At 59.0% G+C, this 26,151-nt stretch overlaps 1 long non-coding RNA gene across 1 annotated transcript in view; it reads left to right on the forward strand.

Annotated features, from left to right (window-relative positions):
- LOC149970650 (uncharacterized) overlaps nt 1-26,151 on the forward strand; it is an 809,841-nt gene that overhangs the window by 48,667 nt on the left and 735,023 nt on the right. The gene's annotated exons all lie outside the window — the stretch shown is intronic.

Here is a 26,151-nt window from a genome sequence, read left to right on the forward strand (position 1 = left end):
CCAGACCAAACCAGACCAGACCGAACCAGACCAGACCAGACCGAACCAGACCGAACCAGACCAGACTAGACCGAACCAGACCGAACCAGACCGAACCAGACCGAACCAGACCGAACCAGACCGAACCAGACCAGACCAGACCGGACCAGAGCGAACCAGAGCGAACCAGAACAGACCAGACCAGACCAGACCAGACCGAACCAGAACGAACCAGACCAGACCGGACCAGACCAGACCGGACCAGACCAGACCGGACCAGACCAGACCAGACCGAACCAGACCAGACCAGACCGAACCGAACCAGACCGAACCAGACCAGACCATACAAGACCAGACCATACCGAACCAGACCAGACCGAACCAGACCAGACCGAACCAGACCAGACCAGACCGAACCAGACCAGACCGAACCAGACCAGACTAGACCGAACCGAACCAGACCAGACCGAACCAGACCGAACCAGACCAGACCGGACCAGACCGGACCAGACCGGACCAGACCGGACCAGACCGAACCAAAGCGAACCAGAACGAACCAGACCAGACCAGACCGAACCAGACCAGACCAGACCGAACCAGAACGAACCAGACCAGACCAGACCCGACCGAACCAGACCAGACCGAACCAGACCAGACCGAACCAGACCAGACCGAACCAGACCGAACCAGAACGAACCAGACCAGACCGAACCAGACCAGACCGAACCAGACCAGACCGACCAGACCGAACCAGACCGAACCAGACCAGACCGAACCAGACCAGACCAGACCGAACCAGAACAGACCGAACCAGACCGAACCAGACCAGACCAGACCAGACCGGACCAGACCAGACCGAACCAGACCAGACCAGACCATACCGAACCAAACCAGACCAGACCGAACCAGACCAGACCGAACCAGACCAGACCGAACCAGACCAGACCGAACCAGACCAGACCGAACCAGACCAGACCAGACCAGACCAGACCAAACCGTACCAGACCGGACCGTACCAGACCGAACCAGACCAGACCAGACCGAACCAGACCAGACCAGACCGAACCAGACCGAACCAGACCAGACCGAACCAGACCGGACCAGACCGTACCAGACCGTACCAGACCGTACCAGACCGAACCAGACCAGACCAGACCAGACCGAACCAGACCGAACCAGACCAGACCGAACCAGACCGAACCAGAACGAACCAGACAAGACCAGACCAGACCGAACCAGACCGAACCAGAACGAACCAGACAAGACCGAACCAGACCCGAACCAGACCGGACCAGACCGGACCAGACCGTACCAGACCGAACCAGACCGTACCAGACCGGACCAGACCGGACCAGACCGTACCAGACGGGACCAGACCGAAAAAGAACGGACCAGACCGAACCAGACCAGACCAGACCGAACCAGACCAGACAAGAATAGACCGAACCAGACCGAACCAGACCAGACCGAACCAGACCAAACCAGACAAGACCAGACCAGACCGAACCAGACCGGACCAGACCGAACCAGACCCGAACCAGACCGGACCAGACCAGAACAGACCGAACCAGACCAGACCGAACCAGACCAGACCAGACCGAACCAGAGCGAACCAGAACGAAACAGACCAGACCGAACCAGACCAGACCGAACCAGAACGAACCAGACCAGACCGAACCAGACCAGACCGAACCAGACCGAACCAGAACAAAACAGACCAGACCAGACCGAACCAGAACAAAACAGACCAGACCAGACCGAACCAGACAAGACCAGACCGAACCAGACCCGAACCAAACCAGACCAGCCCATAACGAACCAGAGCGAACCAGAACGAACCAGACCAGACCGAACCAGACCAGACCAGACCGAACCAGACCGAACCAGAACGAACCAGACCAGACCGGGCCAGACCAGACCGAACCAGACCAGACCAGACCGAACCAGACCAGAACGAACCAGACCAGACCGAACCAGACCAGACCGAACCAGACCAGACCGAACCAGACCAGCCTGAACCAGACCAGACCGAACCAGACCAGACCGAACCAGAGCGAACCAGAACGAACCAGACCAGACCAGACCGAACCAGACCGGACCAAACCAGACCAGACCGAACCAGACCAGACCGAACCAGAGCGAACCAGAACGAACTAGACCAGACCAGAACAGGCCAGACCGAACCAGACCAGACCGAACCAGACCGAAACAGACCAGACCAGAACGAACCAGACCAGACCATACCGAACCAGACGAGACCAGACCGAACCAGACCAGACCGAACCAGACCAGACTGAACCAGACCAGACCGAACCAGACCAGACCGAACCAGACCAGACCAGACCGAACCAGACCGAACCAGACCAGACCGAACCAGACCGGACCAGACCGAACCAGAGCGAACCAGAACGAACCAGACCAGACCAGACCGAACCAGAGCGAACCAGAACGAACCAGACCAGACCAGACCGAACCAGAGCGAACCAGAACGAACCAGACCAGACCAGGCCAGACCGAACCAGACCGAAACAGACCAGACCAGACCGAACCAGACCAGACCAGACCGAACCAGACCGAACCAGACCAGACTTGACCGAACCGAACCAGACCAGACCAGACCGGACCAGACCAGACCGAACCAGACCAGACTAGACCGAACCAGACCAGACCAAACCAGACCAGACCGAACCAGACCAGACCAGACCGAACCAGACCGAACCAGACCAGACTAGACCGAACCAGACCGAACCAGACCGAACCAGACCGAACCAGACCGAACCAGACCAGACCAGACCGGACCAGAGCGAACCAGAGCGAACCAGAACAGACCAGACCAGACCAGACCGAACCAGAACGAACCAGACCAGACCGGACCAGACCAGACCGGACCAGACCAGACCGGACCAGACCAGACCAGACCGAACCAGACCAGACCAGACCAGACCAGACCGAACCGAACCAGACCGAACCAGACCAGACCATACAAGACCAGACCATACCGAACCAGACCAGACCGAACCAGACCAGACCGAACCAGACCAGACCGAACCAGACCAGACCAGACCGAACCAGACCAGACCAGACCGAACCAGACCGAACCAGACCAGACCGAACCAGACCGGACCAGACCGAACCAGAGCGAACCAGAACGAACCAGACCAGACCGAACCAGAGCGAACCAGAACGAACCAGACCAGACCAGGCCAGACCGAACCAGACCGAAACAGACCAGACCAGACCGAACCAGACCAGACCAGACCGAACCAGACCGAACCAGACCAGACTTGACCGAACCGAACCAGACCAGACCAGACCGGACCAGACCAGACCGAACCAGACCAGACTAGACCGAACCAGACCAGACCAAACCAGACCAGACCGAACCAGACCAGACCAGACCGAACCAGACCGAACCAGACCAGACTAGACCGAACCAGACCGAACCAGACCGAACCAGACCGAACCAGACCGAACCAGACCAGACCAGACCGGACCAGAGCGAACCAGAGCGAACCAGAACAGACCAGACCAGACCAGACCAGACCGAACCAGAACGAACCAGACCAGACCGGACCAGACCAGACCGGACCAGACCAGACCGGACCAGACCAGACCAGACCAGACCAGACCGAACCGAACCAGACCGAACCAGACCAGACCATACAAGACCAGACCATACCGAACCAGACCAGACCGAACCAGACCAGACCGAACCAGACCAGACCAGACCGAACCAGACCAGACCGAACCAGACCAGACTAGACCGAACCGAACCAGACCAGACCGAACCAGACCGAACCAGACCAGACCGGACCAGACCGGACCAGACCGGACCAGACCGGACCAGACCGAACCAGAGCGAACCAGAACGAACCAGACCAGACCAGACCGAACCAGACCAGACCAGACCGAACCAGAACGAACCAGACCAGACCAGACCCGACCGAACCAGACCAGACCGAACCAGACCAGACCGAACCAGACCAGACCGAACCAGACCGAACCAGAACGAACCAGACCAGACCGAACCAGACCAGACCGAACCAGACCAGACCGACCAGACCGAACCAGACCGAACCAGACCAGACCGAACCAGACCAGACCAGACCGAACCAGAACAGACCGAACCAGACCGAACCAGACCAGACCAGACCGGACCAGACCAGACCGAACCAGACCAGACCAGACCATACCGAACCAAACCAGACCAGACCGAACCAGACCAGACCGAACCAGACCAGACCGAACCAGACCAGACCGAACCAGACCAGACCGAACCAGACCAGACCAGACCAGACCAGACCAAACCGTACCAGACCGGACCGTACCAGACCGAACCAGACCAGACCAGACCGAACCAGACCAGACCAGACCGAACCAGACCGAACCAGACCAGACCGAACCAGACCGGACCAGACCGTACCAGACCGTACCAGACCGTACCAGACCGAACCAGACCAGACCAGACCAGACCGAACCAGACCGAACCAGACCAGACCGAACCAGACCGAACCAGAACGAACCAGACAAGACCAGACCAGACCGAACCAGACCGAACCAGAACGAACCAGACAAGACCGAACCAGACCCGAACCAGACCGGACCAGACCGGACCAGACCGTACCAGACCGAACCAGACCGTACCAGACCGGACCAGACCGGACCAGACCGTACCAGACGGGACCAGACCGAAAAAGAACGGACCAGACCGAACCAGACCAGACCAGACCGAACCAGACCAGACAAGAATAGACCGAACCAGACCGAACCAGACCAGACCGAACCAGACCAAACCAGACAAGACCAGACCAGACCGAACCAGACCGGACCAGACCGAACCAGACCCGAACCAGACCGGACCAGACCAGAACAGACCGAACCAGACCAGACCAGACCAGACCATACCGAACCAGACCAGACCGAACCAGACCAGACCAGACCGAACCAGAGCGAACCAGAACGAAACAGACCAGACCGAACCAGACCAGACCGAACCAGAACGAACCAGACCAGACCGAACCAGACCAGACCGAACCAGACCGAACCAGAACAAAACAGACCAGACCAGACCGAACCAGAACAAAACAGACCAGACCAGACCGAACCAGACAAGACCAGACCGAACCAGACCCGAACCAGACCAGACCAGCCCATAACGAACCAGAGCGAACCAGAACGAACCAGACCAGACCGAACCAGACCAGACCAGACCGAACCAGACCGAACCAGAACGAACCAGACCAGACCGGGCCAGACCAGACCGAACCAGACCAGACCAGACCGAACCAGACCAGAACGAACCAGACCAGACCGAACCAGACCAGACCGAACCAGACCAGACCGAACCAGACCAGCCCGAACCAGACCAGACCGAACCAGACCAGACCGAACCAGAGCGAACCAGAACGAACCAGACCAGACCAGACCGAACCAGACCGGACCAAACCAGACCAGACCGAACCAGACCAGACCGAACCAGAGCGAACCAGAACGAACCAGACCAGACCAGAACAGGCCAGACCGAACCAGACCAGACCGAACCAGACCGAAACAGACCAGACCAGAACGAACCAGACCAGACCATACCGAACCAGACGAGACCAGACCGAACCAGACCAGACCGAACCAGACCAGACTGAACCAGACCAGACCGAACCAGACCAGACCGAACCAGACCAGACCAGACCGAACCAGACCGAACCAGACCAGACCGAACCAGACCGGACCAGACCGAACCAGAGCGAACCAGAACGAACCAGACCAGACCAGACCGAACCAGAGCGAACCAGACCAGACCAGGCCATACCGAACCAGACCGAAACAGACCAGACCAGACCGAACCAGACCAGACCAGACCGAACCAGACCGAACCAGACCAGACTAGACCGAACCGAACCAGACCAGACCAGACCGGACCAGACCAGACCGAACCAGACCAGACTAGACCGAACCAGACCAGACCAAACCAGACCAGACCGAACCAGACCAGACCGAACCAGACCGAACCAGACCAGACTAGACCGAACCAGACCGAACCAGACCGAACCAGACCGAACCAGACCAGACCAGACCAGACCGGACCAGAGCGAACCAGAGCGAACCAGAACAGACCAGACCAGACCAGACCGAACCAGAACGAACCAGACCAGACCGGACCAGACCAGACCGGACCAGACCAGACCGGACCAGACCAGACCAGACCGAACCAGACCAGACCAGACCGAACCGAACCAGACCGAACCAGACCAGACCATACAAGACCAGACCATACCGAACCAGACCAGACCGAACCAGACCAGACCGAACCAGACCAGACCAGACCGAACCAGACCAGACCGAACTAGACCAGACTAGACCGAACCGAACCAGACCAGACCGAACCAGACCGAACCAGACCAGACCGAACCAGACCGGACCAGACCGAACCAGACCGGACCAGACCGAACCAGAGCGAACCAGACCAGACCAGACCGAACCAGAGCGAACCAGAACGAACCAGACCAGACCAGGCCAGACCGAACCAGACCGAACCAGACCAGACCAAACCAGACCAGACCGAACCAGACCAGAGCAAACCAGACCAGAGCAAACCAGACCAGACCGAACCAGACCCGAGCGAACCAAACCGAACCAGACCCGAACCAGACCGAACCAGACCCGAACCAGACCAGACCGAACCAGAGCGAACCAGAACGAACCAGACCAGACCGAACCAATCCGAACCAGAACGAACCAGACCAGACCAGACCGAACCAGACCAGACCGAACCAGACCAGACCGAACCAGACCAGACCAGACCGAACCAGACCAGACCAGACCGAACCAGAGCGAACCAGAACGAACCAGACCAGACCAGACCGAACCAGACCGGACCAAACCAGACCAGACCGAACCGAACCAGACCGAACCAGAGCGAACCAGAACGAACCAGACCAGACCAGAACAGACCGAACCAGACCAGACCGAACCAGACCAGACCAGAACGAACCAGACCAGACCATACCGAACCAGACGAGACCAGACCGAACCAGACCAGACCGAACCAGACCAGACTGAACCAGACCAGACCGAACCAGACCAGACCGAACCAGACCAGACCAGACCGAACCAGACCGAACCAGACCAGACCGAACCAGACCGGACCAGACCGGACCAGACCGAACCAGAGCGAACCAGAGCGAACCAGACCAGACCAGACCGAACCAGAGCGAACCAGAACGAACCAGACCAGACCAGGCCAGACCGAACCAGACCGAACCAGACCAGACCAGACCAAACCAGACCAGACCGAACCAGACCGAACCAGACCAGACTAGACCGAACCGAACCAGACCAGACCAGACCGGACCAGACCAGACCAGACCAGACTAGACCGAACCAGACCAGACCAGACCAAACCAGACCAGACCGGACCGAACCAGACCGAACCAGACCAGACTAGACCGAACCGAACCAGACCAGACCGAATCAGACCGAACCAGACCAGACCAGACCAGACCAGACCAAACCAGACCAGACCGGACCGAACCAGACCGAACCAGACCAGACTAGACCGAACCGAACCAGACCAGACCGAATCAGACCGAACCAGACCAGACCAGACCAGACCAGACCAGACCGGACCAGAGCGAACCAGAGCGAACCAGAACAGACCAGACCAGACCAGACCGAACCAGACCAGACCGGACCAGACCAGACCGGACCAGACCAGACCAGACCGAACCAGACCAGACCAGACCAGACCAGACCGAACTGAACCAGACCGAACCAGACCAGACCATACAAGACCAGACCATACCGAACCAGACCAGACCGAACCAGACCAGACCGAACCAGACCAGACCGAACCAGACCAGACCGAACCAGACCAGACCAGACCGAACCAGACCAGACCGAACCAGACCAGACTAGACCGAACCAGACCGAACCAGACCGAACCAGACCAGACCAGACCGGACCAGACCGGACCAGACCGGACCAGACCGGACCAGAACGAACCAGAGCGAACCAGAACGAACCAGACCAGACCAGACCGAACCAGACCAGACCAGACCGAACCAGACCGGACCAGACCGAACCAGAGCGAACCAGAACGAACCAGACCAGACCAGACCAGACCGAACCAGACCAGACCGGACCAGACCAGACCGAACCAGACAGGACCGAACCAGACCAGACCAGACCAGACCAAACCAGACCAGACCGAACCAGACCGAACCAGACCAGACCAGACCGAACCAGACCGAACCAGAACGAACCAGACCAGAACGAACCAGACCAGACCGAACCAGAACGAACCAGACCAGACCAGAGCAGACCAGACCGAACCAGACCGAACCAGACCAAACCGAACCAGACCAGACCGAACCAGACCGGACCAGACCGGACCAGACCAGACCGAACCAGACCAGACCAGACCAGAACGAACCAGACCGAACCGGACCAGACCGAACCAGACCAGACCAGACCATACCGAACCAGACCGGACCGAACCAGACCGGACCAAACCGGACCAGACCGGACCAGACCGAACCAGACCATACCGAACCAGACCGGACCAGACCAGACCGGACCAGACCAGACCAGACCGAACCAGACCAGACCGAACCAGAACAGACCGGACCAGACCAGACCGGACCAGACCAGACCGAACCAGACCAGACCAGACCGTACCAGACCGAACCAGACCGAACCAGACCAGACCAGACCAGACCGAACCAGAGCGGACCAGACCAGACCAGACCATACCAGAACGAACCAGACCAGACCGAACCAGACCAGAGCAAACCAGACCAGAGCAAACCAGACCAGACCGAACCAGACCCGAGCGAACCAAACCGAACCAGACCCGAACCAGACCGAACCAGACCCGAACCAGACCAGACCGAACCAGAGCGAACCAGAACGAACCAGACCAGACCGAACCAATCCGAACCAGAACGAACCAGACCAGACCAGACCGGACCAGACCAGACCGAACCAGACCAGACCAGACCGAACCAGACCAGACCGAACCAGACCAGACCGAACCAGACCAGACCAGACCGAACCAGAGCGAACCAGAACGAACCAGACCAGACCAGACCGAACCAGACCGGACCAAACCAGACCAGACCGAACCGAACCAGACCGAACCAGAGCGAACCAGAACGAACCAGACCAGACCAGAACAGACCGAACCAGAACGAACCAGACCAGAACAGGCCAGACCGAACCAGACCAGACCATACCGAACCAGACGAGACCAGACCGAACCAGACCAGACCGAACCAGACCAGACTGAACCAGACCAGACCGAACCAGACCAGACCGAACCAGACCAGACCAGACCGAACCAGACCAGACCAGACCAGACCGAACCAGACCGGACCAGACCGAACCAGACCGGACCAGACCGAACCAGAGCGAACCAGACCAGACCAGACCGAACCAGAGCAAACCAGAACGAACCAGACCAGACCAGGCCGAACCAGACCGAACCAGACCAGACCAGACCAAACCAGACCAGACCGAACCAGACCGAACCAGACCAGACTAGACCGAACCGAACCAGACCAGACCAGACCGGACCAGACCAGACCGAACCAGACCAGACTAGACCAAACCAGACCAGACCAGACCGAACCAGACCGAACCAGACCAGACTAGACCGAACCGAACCAGACCAGACCGAACCAGACCGAACCAGACCAGACCAGACCAGACCAGACCAGACCGGACCAGAGCGAACCAGAGCGAACCAGAGCGAACCAGAACAGACCAGACCAGACCAGACCAGACCAGACCGAACCAGACCAGACCGGACCAGACCAGACCGGACCAGACCAGACCAGACCAGACCGAACCAGACCAGACCAGACCAGACCAGACCGAACCGAACCAGACCGAACCAGACCAGACCATACAAGACCAGACCATACCGAACCAGACCAGACCAGACCGAACCAGACCAGACCGAACCAGACCAGACTAGACCGAACCAGACCAGACCGAACCAGACCGAACCAGACCAGACCAGACCGGACCAGACCGGACCAGACCGGACCAGACCGGACCAGACCGAACCAGAGCCAACCAGAACGAACCAGACCAGACCGAACCAGACCAGACCAGACCGAACCAGAACGAACCAGACCAGACCAGACCGAACCAGACCAGACCGAACCAGACCGAACCAGACCAGACCAGACCAGACCGAACCAGACCGAACCAGAACGAACCAGACCAGACCGAACCAGACCGAACCAGAACGAACAAGACCAGACCGAACCAGACCATAGCAGACCAGACCGAACCAGACCAAACCGAACCAGACCAGACCGAACCAGACCGGACCGGACCAGACCAGACCGAACCAGACCAGACCGAACCAGACCAGACCAGACCAGACCAGAACGAACCAGACCGAACCAGACCAGACCGAACCAGACCAGACCAGACCATACCGAACCAGACCAGACCGAACCAGACCGGACCAAACCGGACCAGACCGGACCAGACCAGACCAGACCAGACCGAACCAGACCAGACCGAACCAGAGCGAACCAGAACGAACCAGACCAGACCAGACCGAACCAGACCAGACCAGACCGAACCAGACCAGACCAGACCGAACCAGACCAGACCGAACCAGACCGAACCAGAACGAACCAGACCAGACCGAACCAGACCGAACCAGAACGAACCAGACCAGACCGAACCAGACCAGACCAGAGCAGACCAGACCGAACCAGACCAAACCGAACCAGACCAGACCGAACCAGACCGGACCGGACCAGACCAGACCGAACCAGACCAGACCGAACCAGACCAGACCAGACCAGACCAGAACGAACCAGACCGAACCAGACCAGACCGAACCAGACCAGACCAGACCATACCGAACCAGACCAGACCGAACCAGACCGGACCAAACCGGACCAGACCGGACCAGACCAGACCAGACCAGACCAGACCGAACCAGACCAGACCGAACCAGACCAGACCAGACCGAACCAGACCAGACCGGACCAGACCAGACCAGACCGTACCAGACCGTACCAGACCGAACCAGACCGAACCAGACCAGACCAGACCAGACCGAACCAGAGCGGACCAGACCAGACCAGACCGAACCAGACCGAACCAGACCAGACCTGGCCAGACCAGACCAGACCGAACCAGAACGAACCAGACCAGACCAGACCGAACCAGACCGGACCAGACCGAACCGGAGCGAACCAGAACGAACCAGACCAGACAAGAATAGACCGAACCAGACCGAACCAGACCAGACCGAACCAGACCAAACCAGACAAGACCAGACCAGACCGAAACAGACCGGACCAGACCGAACCAGACCCGAAACAGACCGGACCAGACCAGAACAGACCGAACCAGACCAGACCAGACCAGAAGATACCGAACCAGACCAGACCGAACCAGACCAGACCAGACCGAACCAGAGCGAACCAGAACGAAACAGACCAGACCGAACCAGACCAGACCAGACCGAACCAGAACGAACCAGACCAGACCGAACCAGACCAGACCGAACCAGACCGAACCAGAACAAAACAGACCAGACCGAACCAGAACAAAACAGACCAGACCAGACCGAACCAGACAAGACCAGACCGAACCAGACCCGAACCAGACCAGACCAGCCCATACCGAACCAGAGCGAACCAGAACGAACCAGACCAGACCAGACCGAACCAGACCGAACCAGAACGAACCAGACCAGACCAGACCAGACCGAACCAGACCAGACCAGACCGAACCAGACCAGACCGAACCAGACCAGACCGGACCAGACCGAACCAGAGCGAACCAGACCAGACCAGACCGAACCAGACCGGACCAAACCAGACCAGAACGAACCAGACCAGACCGAACCAGAGCGAACCAGAGCGAACCAGAACGAACCAGACCAGACCAGACCAGACCGAACCAGACCAGACCGAACCAGACCAGACCGAACCAGACCGGACCAGACCGAACCAGAGCGAACCAGAACGAACCAGACCAGACCAGGCCAGACCGAACCAGACCGAACCAGACCAGACCAGACCAGAACGAACCAGACCAAACCAGACCAGACCGAACCAGACCAGACCGAACCAGACCAGCCCGAACCAGACCAGACCGAACCAGACCAGACCGAACCAGACCAGACCGAACCAGACCAGACCGAACCAGACTAGACCGAACCAGACCGAACCAGACCAGACCGAACCAGAGCGAACCAGACCAGATCAGGCCAGACCGAACCAGATCGAACCAGACCAGACCGAACCAGACCAGACCAGACTGAACCAGACCAGACCGAACCAGACCAGACACAACCAGACCGAACCAGACCGAACCAGACCGAACCAGACCAGACCGAACCAGAACAGACCGAACCAGACCAGACCGAACCAGACCAGACCGAACCAGACCAGACCAGCCGAACCAGACCAGACCAGACCGAACCAGACCAGACCGAACCAGACCATACCGAACCAGACCAGACCGAACCAGACCAGACCGAACCAGACCAGCCCGAACCAGACCGAACCAGAGCGAACCAGACCAGACCCAACCAGACCGAACCAGAACGAACCAGACCGAACCAGAACGAACCAGACCAGACCGAACCAGACCGAACCAGAACGAACCAGACCAGACCGAACCAGACCGAACCAGACCAAACCGAACCAGACCAGACCGAACCAGACCGGACCAAACCGGACCAGACCGGACCAGACCAGACCGAACCAGACCAGACCGAACCAGACCAGACCAGACCAGACCGAACCAGACCGAACCAGACCGAACCAGACCATACCGAACCAGACCATACCGAACCAGACCAGACCGAACCAGACCGGACCAGACCAGACCAGACCAGACCGAACCAGACCAGACCGAACCAGAACAGACCGGACCAGATCAGAACGGACCAGACCAGACCGAACCAGACCAGACCAGACCAGACCGTACCAGACCGAACCAGACCGAACCAGGCCAGACCAGACCAGACCGAACCAGAGCGGACCAGACCAGACCAGACCAGACCGAACCAGACCGAACCAGACCAGACCGAACCAGACCGCACCGGAGGGAACCAGAACGAACCAGACCAGACCAGACCATACCAGACCGAACCAGACCAGACCGAACCAGACCAGAGCAAACCAGACCAGACCGAACCAGACCCGAGCGAACCAAACCGAACCAGACCCGAACCAGACCGAACCAGACCCGAACCAGACCAGACCGAACCAGAGCGAACCAGAACGAACCAGACCAGACCGAACCAGACCGAACCAATTCGAACCAGACCAGACCAGACCGAACCAGACCAGACCGAACCAGACCAGACCGAACCAGACCAGACCGAACCAGACCAGACCGAACCAGACCAGACCGAACCAGACCAGACCAGACCGAACCAGAGCGAACCAGAACGAACCAGACCAGACCAGAACAGACCGAACCAGAACGAACCAGACCAGAACAGGCCAGACCGAACCAGACCAGACCGAACCAGACCGAACCAGACCAGACCATACCGAACCAGACGAGACCAGACCGAACCAGACCAGACCGAACCAGACCAGACTGAACCAGACCAGACCGAACCAGACCAGACCGAACCAGACCAGACCGAACCAGACCGAACCAGACCAGACCGAACCAGACCGGACCAGAGCGAACCAGAACGAACCAGACCAGACCAGACCGAACCAGAGCGAACCAGAACGAACCAGACCAGACCAGGCCAGACCGAACCAGAACGAACCAGACCAGACCAGACCAGACCAGACCGAACCAGACCGAACCAGACCAGACTAGACCGAACCGAACCAGACCAGACCAGACCGGACCAGACCAGACCGAACCAGACCAGACTAGACCGAACCAGACCAGACCAGACCAAACCAGACCAGACCGAACCAGACCAGACCAGACCGAACCAGACCAGACTAGACCGAACCGAACCAGACCAGACCGAACCAGACCGAACCAGACCAGACCAGACCAGACCAGACCGGACCAGAGCGAACCAGAACAGACCAGACCAGACCGAACCAGAACGAACCAGACCAGACCGGACCATACCAGACCGGACCAGACCAGACCGAACCAGACCAGACCAGACCAGACCGAACCGAACCAGACCGAACCAGACCAGACCATACAAGACCAGACCATACCGAACCAGACCAGACCGAACCAGACCAGACCGAACCAGACCAGACCAGACCGAACCAGACCAGACCAAACCAGACCAGACTAGACCGAACCGAACCAGACCAGACCGAACCAGACCAGACCGGACCAGACCGGACCAGACCAGACCGGACCAGACCGAACCAGAGCGAACCAGAACGGACCAGACCAGACCAGACCGAACCAGACCAGACCAGACCGAACCAGAACGAACCAGACCAGACCAGACCAGACCGAACCAGACCAGACCAGACCGAACCAGACCAGACCGAACCAGACCGAACCAGACCAGACCAGACCGAACCAGACCGAACCAGAACGAACCAGACCAGACCGAACCAGACCGAACCAGAACGAACCAGACCAGACCGACCAGACCGAACCAGACCGAACCAGACCGAACCAGACCAGACCGAACCAGACCAGACCGAACCAGACCAGACCGAACCAGAACAGACCGAACCAGAACAGACCGAACCAGACCGAACCAGACCAGACCAGACCGGACCAGACCAGACCGAACCAGACCAGACCGAACCAGACCAGACCGAACCAGACCAGACCGAACCAGACCAGACCGAACCAGACCAGACCAGACCAGACCAGACCAGACCGAACCGTACCAGACCGGACCGTACCAGACCGAACCAGACCAGACCAGACCGAACAAGACCAGACCAGACCGAACAAGACCAGACCAGACCGAACCAGACCGAACCAGACCAGACCGAACCAGACCGTACCAGACCGTACCAGACCGTACCAGACCGAACCAGACCAGACCAGACCAGACCGAACCAGACCGAACCAGACCAGACCGAACCAGAACGAACCAGACAAGACCAGACCAGACCGAACCAGACCAGACCGAACCAGACCCGAACCAGACCCGGACCAGACCGTACCAGACCGAACCAGACCGTACCAGACCGAACCAGACCGTACCAGACGGGACCAGACCGAAAAAGAACGGACCAGACCGAACCAGACCAGACCAGACCGAACCAGACCAGACAAGAATAGACCGAACCAGACCGAACCAGACCAGACCGAACCAGACCAAACCAGACAAGACCAGACCAGACCAGACCGAACCGAACCAGACCGAACCAGACCAGACCATACAAGACCAGACCATACCGAACCAGACCAGACCAGACCGAACCAGACCAGACCGAACCAGACCAGACTAGACCGAACCAGACCAGACCGAACCAGACCAGACCAGACCGGACCAGACCGGACCAGACCGGACCAGACCGGACCAGACCGAACCAGAGCGAACCAGAACGAACCAGACCAGACCAGACCGAACCAGACCAGACCAGACCGAACCAGAACGAACCAGACCAGACCAGACCAGACCGAACCAGACCAGACCGAACCAGACCGAACCAGACCAGACCAGACCAGACCGAACCAGACCGAACCAGAACGAACCAGACCAGACCGAACCAGACCAGAGCAGACCAGACCGAACCAGACCAAACCGAACCAGACCAGACCGGACCAGACCGGACCGGACCAGACCAGACCGAACCAGACCAGACCGAACCAGACCAGACCAGACCAGACCAGAACGAACCAGACCGAACCAGACCAGACCGAACCAGACCAGACCAGACCATACCGAACCAGACCAGACCGAACCAGACCGGACCAAACCGGACCAGACCGGACCAGACCAGACCAGACCAGACCGAACCAGACCAGACCGAACCAGAGCGAACCAGAACGAACCAGACCAGACCAGACCGAACCAGACCAGACCAGACCGAACCAGAACGAACCAGACCAGACCAGACCGAACCAGACCAGACCAGACCGAACCAGACCAGACCGAACCAGACCGAACCAGAACGAACCAGACCAGACCGAACCAGACCGAACCAGAACGAACCAGACCAGACCGAACCAGACCAGACCAGAGCAGACCAGACCGAACCAGACCAAACCGAACCAGACCAGACCGAACCAGACCGGACCGGACCAGACCAGACCGAACCAGACCAGACCGAACCAGACCAGACCAGACCAGACCAGAACGAACCAGACCGAACCAGACCAGACCGAACCAGACCAGACCAGACCATACCGAACCAGACCGGACCAAACCGGACCAGACCGGACCAGACCAGACCAGACCAGACCGAACCAGACCAGACCGAACCAGACCAGACCAGACCGAACCGGACCAGACCGAACCAGAGCGAACCAGAGCGAACCAGAACGGACCAGACCAGACCGAACCAGACCAGACTAGACCGAACCGAACCAGACCAGACCGAACCAGACCAGACCGGACCAGACCGGACCAGACCAGACCGGACCAGACCGAACCAGAGCGAACCAGAACGGACCAGACCAGACCAGACCGAACCAGACCAGACCAGACCGAACCAGAACGAACCAGACCAGACCGAACCAGACCGAACCAGACCAGACCAGACCGAACCAGACCGAACCAGAACGAACCAGACCAGACCGAACCAGACCGAACCAGAACGAACCAGACCAGACCGACCAGACCGAACCAGACCGAACCAGACCGAACCAGACCAGACCGAACCAGACCAGACCGAACCAGACCAGACCAGACCGAACCAGAACAGACCGAACCAGAACAGACCGAACCAGACCGAACCAGACCAGACCAGACCGGACCAGACCAGACCGAACCAGACCAGACCAGACCGAACCAGACCAGACCGAACCAGACCAGACCGAACCAGACCAGACCGAACCAGACCAGACCGAACCAGACCAGACCAGACCAGACCAGACCAGACCGAACCGTACCAGACCGGACCGTACCAGACCGAACCAGACCAGACCAGACCGAACAAGACCAGACCAGACCGAACAAGACCAGACCAGACCGAACCAGACCGAACCAGACCAGACCGAACCAGACCGTACCAGACCGTACCAGACCGTACCAGACCGAACCAGACCGAACCAGACCAGACCAGACCAGACCGAACCAGACCGAACCAGACCAGACCGAACCAGAACGAACCAGACAAGACCAGACCAGACCGAACCAGACCAGACCGAACCAGACCCGAACCAGACCGGACCAGACCGGACCAGACCGTACCAGACCGAACCAGACCGTACCAGACCGAACCAGACCCTACCAGACCGAACCAGACCGTACCAGACGGGACCAGACCGAAAAAGAACGGACCAGACCGAACCAGACCGGACCAGACCGAACCAGACCAGACAAGAATAGACCGAACCAGACCGAACCAGACCAGACCGAACCAGACCAAACCAGACAAGACCAGACCAGACCAGACCGAACCGAACCAGACCGAACCAGACCAGACCATACAAGACCAGACCATACCGAACCAGACCAGACCAGACCGAACCAGACCAGACCGAACCAGACCAGACTAGACCGAACCAGACCAGACCGAACCAGACCGAACCAGACCAGACCAGACCGGACCAGACCGGACCAGACCGGACCAGACCGGACCAGACCGAACCAGAGCGAACCAGAACGAACCAGACCAGACCAGACCGAACCAGACCAGACCAGACCGAACCAGAACGAACCAGACCAGACCAGACCAGACCGAACCAGACCAGACCGAACCAGACCGAACCAGACCAGACCAGACCAGACCAGACCGAACCAGACCGAACCAGAACGAACCAGACCAGACCGAACCAGACCGAACCAGACCAGACCGAACCAGACCAGAGCAGACCAGACCGAACCAGACCAAACCGAACCAGACCAGACCGAACCAGACCGGACCGGACCAGACCAGACCGAACCAGACCAGACCGAACCAGACCAGACCAGACCAGACCAGAACGAACCAGACCGAACCAGACCAGACCGAACCAGACCAGACCAGACCATACCGAACCAGACCAGACCGAACCAGACCGGACCAAACCGGACCAGACCGGACCAGACCAGACCAGACCAGACCGAACCAGACCAGACCGAACCAGAGCGAACCAGAACGAACCAGACCAGACCAGACCGAACCAGACCAGACCAGACCGAACCAGAACGAACCAGACCAGACCAGACCAGACCGAACCAGACCAGACCAGACCGAACCAGACCAGACCGAACCAGACCGAACCAGAACGAACCAGACCAGACCGAACCAGACCGAACCAGAACGAACCAGACCAGACCGAACCAGACCAGACCAGAGCAGACCAGACCGAACCAGACCAAACCGAACCAGACCAGACCGAACCAGACCGGACCGGACCAGACCAGACCGAACCAGACCAGACCGAACCAGACCAGACCAGACCAGACCAGAACGAACCAGACCGAACCAGACCAGACCGAACCAGACCAGACCAGACCATACCGAACCAGACCAGACCGAACCAGACCGGACCAAACCGGACCAGACCGGACCAGACCAGACCAGACCAGACCGAACCAGACCAGACCGAACCAGACCAGACCAGACCGAACCAGACCGGACCAGACCAGACCAGACCGTACCAGACCGTACCAGACCGAACCAGACCGAACCAGACCAGACCAGACCAGACCGAACCAGAGCGGACCAGACCAGACCAGACCGAACCAGACCGAACCAGACCAGACCTGGCCAGACCAGACCAGACCGAACCAGAACGAACCAGACCAGACCAGACCGAACCAGACCGGACCAGACCGAACCGGAGCGAACCAGAACGAACCAGACCAGACAAGAATAGACCGAACCAGACCAGACCGAACCAGACCAAACCAGACAAGACCAGACCAGACCGAACCAGACCGGACCAGACCGAACCAGACCCGAAACAGACCGGACCAGACCAGAACAGACCGAACCAGACCAGACCAGACCAGACCATACCGAACCAGACCAGACCGAACCAGACCAGACCAGACCGAACCAGAGCGAACCAGAACGAAACAGACCAGACCGAACCAGACCAGACCAGACCGAACCAGACCAGACCGAACCAGACCAGACCGAACCAGACCGAACCAGAACAAAACAGACCAGACCAGACCGAACCAGAACAAAACAGACCAGACCAGACCGAACCAGACAAGACCAGACCGAACCAGACCCGAACCAGACCAGACCAGCCCATACCGAACCAGAGCGAACCAGAACGAACCAGACCAGACCGAACCAGACCAGACCAGACCGAACCAGACCGAACCAGAACGAACCAGACCAGACCAGACCGGACCAGACCAGACCGAACCAGACCAGACCAGACCGAACCAGACCAGACCGAACCAGACCAGACCGGACCAGACCGAACCAGAGCGAACCAGACCAGACCAGACCGAACCAGACCGGACCAAACCAGACCAGAACGAACCAGACCAGAACGAACCAGACCGAACCAGAGCGAACCAGAGCGAACCAGAACGAACCAGACCAGACCAGACCAGACCGAACCAGACCAGACCGAACCAGACCAGACCGAACCAGACCGGACCAGACCGAACCAGAGCGAACCAGAACGAACCAGACCAGACCAGGCCAGACCGAACCAGACCGAACCAGACCAGACCAGACTAGACCAGACCAGAACGAACCAGACCAAACCAGACCAGACCGAACCAGACCAGACCGAACCAGACCAGCCCGAACCAGACCAGACCGAACCAGACCAGACCGAACCAGACCAGACCGAACCAGACCAGACCGAACCAGACCAGACCGAACCAGACCAGACCGAACCAGACCGAACCAGACCAGACCGAACCAGACCAGACCGAACCAGAGCGAACCAGACCAGATCAGGCCAGACCGAACCAGATCGAACCAGACCAGACCGAACCAGACCAGACCAGACTGAACCAGACCAGACCGAACCAGACCAGACGCAACCAGACCGAACCAGACCGAACCAGACCGAACCAGACCAGACCGAACCAGAACAGACCGAACCAGACCAGACCGAACCAGACCAGACCGAACCAGACCAGACCAGCCGAACCAGACCAGACCAGACCGAACCAGACCAGACCGAACCAGACCATACCGAACCAGACCAGACCGAACCAGACCGAACCAGAGCGAACCAGACCAGACCCAACCAGACCGAACCAGAACGAACCAGACCGAACCAGAACGAACCAGACCAGACCGAACCAGACCGAACCAGAACGAACCAGACCAGACCGAACCAGAACAAACCGAACCAGACCAGACCGAACCAGACCGGACCAAACCGGACCAGACCGGACCAGACCAGACCGAACCAGACCAGACCGAACCAGACCAGACCGAACCAGACCAGACCAGACCAGACCGAACCAGACCGAACCAGACCGAACCAGACCAGACCGAACCAGACCATACCGAACCAGACCATACCGAACCAGACCAGACCGAACCAGACCGGACCAGACCAGACCAGACCAGACCGAACCAGACCAGACCGAACCAGAACAGACCGGACCAGATCAGACCGGACCAGACCAGACCGAACCAGACCAGACCAGACCAGACCGTACCAGACCGAACCAGGCCAGACCAGACCAGACCGAACCAGAGCGGACCAGACCAGACCAGACCAGACCGAACCAGACCGAACCAGACCAGACCGAACCAGACCGCACCGGAGGGAACCAGAACGAACCAGACCAGACCAGACCATACCAGACCAAACCAGACCAGACCGAACCAGACCAGAGCAAACCAGACCAGACCGAACCAGACCCGAGCGAACCAAACCGAACCAGACCCGAACCAGACCGAACCAGACCAGACCGAACCAGAGCGAACCAGAACGAACCAGACCAGACCGAACCAGACCGAACCAATCCGAACCAGAACGAACCAGACCAGACCAGACCGGACCAGACCAGACCGAACCAGACCAGACCGAACCAGACCAGACCGAACCAGACCAGACCGAACCAGACCAGACCGAACCAGACCAGACCAGACCGAACCAGAGCGAACCAGAACGAACCAGACCAGACCAGACCGAACCAGACCGGACCAAACCAGACCAGACCGAACCAGACCAGACCGAACCAGAGCGAACCAGAACGAACCAGACCAGACCAGAACAGACCGAACCAGAACGAACCAGACCAGAACAGGCCAGACCGAACCAGACCAGACCGAACCAGACCAGACCATACCGAACCAGACGAGACCAGACCGAACCAGACCAGACCGAACCAGACCAGACTGAACCAGACCAGACCGAACCAGACCAGACCGAACCAGACCAGACCGAACCAGACCGAACCAGACCAGACCGAACCAGACCGGACCAGAGCGAACCAGAACGAACCAGACCAGACCAGACCGAACCAGAGCGAACCAGAACGAACCAGACCAGACCGAACCAGACCGAACCAGACCAGACCAGACCGAACCAGACCGAACCAGACCGAACCAGACCAGACTAGACCGAACCGAACCAGACCAGACCAGACCGGACCAGACCAGACCAGACCAGACTAGACCGAACCAGACCAGACCAGACCAAACCAGACCAGACCGAACCAGACCAGACCGAACCAGACCAGACTAGACCGAACCGAACCAGACCAGACCGAACCAGACCGAACCAGACCAGACCAGACCAGACAAGACCGGACCAGAGCGAACCAGAACAGACCAGACCAGACCGAACCAGAACGAACCAGACCAGACCGGACCAGACCAGACCGGACCAGACCAGACCGAACCAGACCAGACCAGACCAGACCGAACCGAACCAGACCGAACCAGACCAGACCATACAAGACCAGACCATACCGAACCAGACCAGACCGAACCAGACCAGACCGAACCAGACCAGACCAGACCGAACCAGACCAGACCAGACCGAACCAGACCAGACTAGACCGAACCGAACCAGACCAGACCGAACCAGACCAGACCGGACCAGACCGGACCAGACCAGACCGGACCAGACCGAACCAGAGCGAACCAGAACGAACCAGACCAGACCAGACCGAACCAGACCAGACCAGACCGAACCAGAACGAACCAGACCAGACCAGACCAGACCGAACCAGACCAGACCGAACCAGACCAGACCGAACCAGACCGAACCAGACCAGACCGAACCAGACCGAACCAGAACGAACCAGACCAGACCGAACCAGACCGAACCAGAACGAACCAGACCAGACCGACCAGACCGAACCAGACCGAACCAGACCGAACCAGACCAGACCGAACCAGACCAGACCGAACCAGACCAGACCGAACCAGACCAGACCAGACCGAACCAGAGCGAACCAGAACGAACCAGACCAGACCAGACCGAACCAGACCGGACCAAACCAGACCAGACCGAACCAGACCAGACCGAACCAGAGCGAACCAGAACGAACCAGACCAGACCAGAACAGACCGAACCAGAACGAACCAGACCAGAACAGGCCAGACCGAACCAGACCAGACCGAACCAGACCAGACCATACCGAACCAGACGAGACCAGACCGAACCAGACCAGACCGAACCAGACCAGACTGAACCAGACCAGACCGAACCAGACCAGACCGAACCAGACCAGACCGAACCAGACCGAACCAGACCAGACCGAACCAGACCGGACCAGAGCGAACCAGAACGAACCAGACCAGACCAGACCGAACCAGAGCGAACCAGAACGAACCAGACCAGACCGAACCAGACCGAACCAGACCAGACCAGACCGAACCAGACCGAACCAGACCGAACCAGACCGAACCAGACCAGACTAGACCGAACCGAACCAGACCAGACCAGACCGGACCAGACCAGACCGAACCAGACCAGACTAGACCGAACCAGACCAGACCAGACCAAACCAGACCAGACCGAACCAGACCAGACCGAACCAGACCAGACTAGACCGAACCGAACCAGACCAGACCGAACCAGACCGAACCAGACCAGACCAGACCAGACCAGACCGGACCAGAGCGAACCAGAACAGACCAGACCAGACCGAACCAGAACGAACCAGACCAGACCGGACCAGACCAGACCAGACCAGACCAGACCAGACCGAACCGAACCAGACCGAACCAGACCAGACCATACAAGACCAGACCATACCGAACCAGACCAGACCGAACCAGACCAGACCGAACCAGACCAGACCAGACCGAACCAGACCAGACCGAACCAGACCAGACTAGACCGAACCGAACCAGACCAGACCGAACCAGACCAGACCGGACCAGACCGGACCAGACCAGACCGGACCAGACCGAACCAGAGCGAACCAGAACGAACCAGACCAGACCAGACCGAACCAGACCAGACCAGACCGAACCAGAACGAACCAGACCAGACCAGACCAGACCGAACCAGACCAGACCGAACCAGACCAGACCGAACCAGACCGAACCAGACCAGACCGAACCAGACCGAACCAGAACGAACCAGACCAGACCGAACCAGACCGAACCAGAACGAACCAGACCAGACCGACCAGACCGAACCAGACCGAACCAGACCGAACCAGACCAGACCGAACCAGACCAGACCAGACCGAACCAGAACAGACCGAACCAGAACAGACCGAACCAGAACAGACCGAACCAGACCAGACCAGACCGGACCAGACCAGACCGAACCAGACCGAACCAGACCATACCGAACCAGACCAGACCGAACCAGACCAGAACAGACCAGACCAGACCAGACCGAACCGTACCAGACCGGACCGTACCAGACCGAACCAGACCAGACCAGACCGAACAAGACCAGACCAGACCGAACAAGACCAGACCAGACTGAACCAGACCGAACCAGACCAGACCGAACCAGACCGTACCAGACCGTACCAGACCGAACCAGACCAGACCAGACCAGACCGAACCAGACCGAACCAGACCAGACCGAACTAGAACGAACCAGACAAGACCAGACCAGACCGAACCAGACCAGACCGAACCAGACCCGAACCAGACCGGACCAGACCGGACCAGACCGTACCAGACCGAACCAGACCGTACCAGACCGAACCAGACCGTACCAGACGGGACCAGACCGAAAAAGAACGGACCAGACCGAACCAGACCAGACCAGACCGAACCAGACCAGACAAGAATAGACCGAACTTGACCGAACCAGACCAGACCGAACCAGACCAAACCAGACAAGACCAGACCAGACCGAACCAGACCGGACCAGACCGAACCAGACCCGAACCAGACCGGACCAGACCAGAACAGACCGAACCAGACCAGACCAGACCATACCGAACCAGACCAGACCGAACCAGACCAGACCAGACCGAACCAGAGCGAACCAGAACGAAACAGACCAGACCGAACCAGACCAGACCAGACCGAACCAGAACGAACCAGACCAGACCGAACCAGACCGAACCAGAACAAAACAGACCAGACCAGACCGAACCAGAACAAAACAGACCAGACCAGACCGAACCAGACAAGACCAGACCAGACCGAACCAGACCGGACCAGACCGAACCAGACCCGAACCAGACCGGACCAGACCAGAACAGACCGAACCAGACCAGAACAGACCATACCGAACCAGACCAGACCGAACCAGACCAGACCAGACCGAACCAGACCAGACCAGACCGAACCAGAACGAACCAGACCAGACCGAACCAGACCAGACCGAACCAGACCGAACCAGAACAAAACAGACCAGACCAGACCGAACCAGAACAAAACAGACCAGACCAGACCGAACCAGACAAGACCAGACCGAACCAGACCCGAAACAGACCAGACCAGCCCATACCGAACCAGAGCGAACCAGAACGAACCAGACCAGACCGAACCAGACCAGACCGAACCAGACCGAACCAGAACGAACCAGACCAGACCAGACCGGACCAGACCGAACCAGACCAGACCAGACCGAACCAGACCAGACCGAACCAGACCAGACCGGACCAGACCGAACCAGAGCGAACCAGAACGAACCAGACCAGACCGAACCAGACCAAACCAGACCAGAACGAACCAGACCAGACCGAACCAGAGCGAACCAGAACGAACCAGACCAGACCAGACCGAACCAGACCAGACCGAACCAGACCGGACCGAACCAGACCGGACCAGACCGAACCAGAGCGAACCAGAACGAACCAGACCAGACCAGGCCAGACCGAACCAGACCGAACCAGACCAGACTAGACCGAACCAGACCAGAACGAACCAGACCAGACCGAACCAGACCAGACCGAACCAGACCAGACCGAACCAGACCAGCCCGAACCAGACCAGACCGAACCAGACCAGACCGAACCAGAGCGAACCAGAACGAACCAGACCAGACCAGACCGGACCAAAGCAGACCAGACCGAACCAGACCAGACCGAACCAGAGCGAACCAGACCAGACCAGAACAGGCCAGACCGAACCAGACCAGACCGAACCAGACCGAAACAGACCAGACCAGAACGAACCAGACCAGACCATACCGAACCAGACGAGACCAGACCGAACCAGACCAGACCGAACCAGACCAGACCGAACCAGACCAGACTGAACCAGACCAGACCGAACCAGACCAGACCGAACCAGACCGAACCAGACCAGACCGAACCAGACCGGACCAGACCGAACCAGAGCGAACCAGAACGAACCAGACCAGACCAGACCGAACCAGAGCGAACCAGAACGAACCAGACCAGACCAGGCCAGACCGAACCAGACCGAAACAGACCAGACCAGACCGAACCAGACCAGACCAGACCGAACCAGACCGAACCAGACCAGACTTGACCGAACCGAACCAGACCAGACCAGACCGGACCAGACCAGACCGAACCAGACCAGACTAGACCGAACCAGACCAGACCAAACCAGACCAGACCGAACCAGACCAGACCAGACCGAACCAGACCGAACCAGACCAGACTAGACCGAACCAGACCGAACCAGACCGAACCAGACCGAACCAGACCGAACCAGACCGAACCAGACCGAACCAGACCGGACCAGAGCGAACCAGAGCGAACCAGAACAGACCAGACCAGACCAGACCAGACCGAACCAGAACGAA

The sequence above is a fragment of the Oncorhynchus mykiss genome, chromosome 28, assembly GCF_057628025.1.
Source record: "Oncorhynchus mykiss isolate SJ-2025 chromosome 28, ASM5762802v1, whole genome shotgun sequence".
In the NCBI taxonomy this organism is placed as follows: Eukaryota; Metazoa; Chordata; class Actinopteri; order Salmoniformes; family Salmonidae; genus Oncorhynchus; species Oncorhynchus mykiss.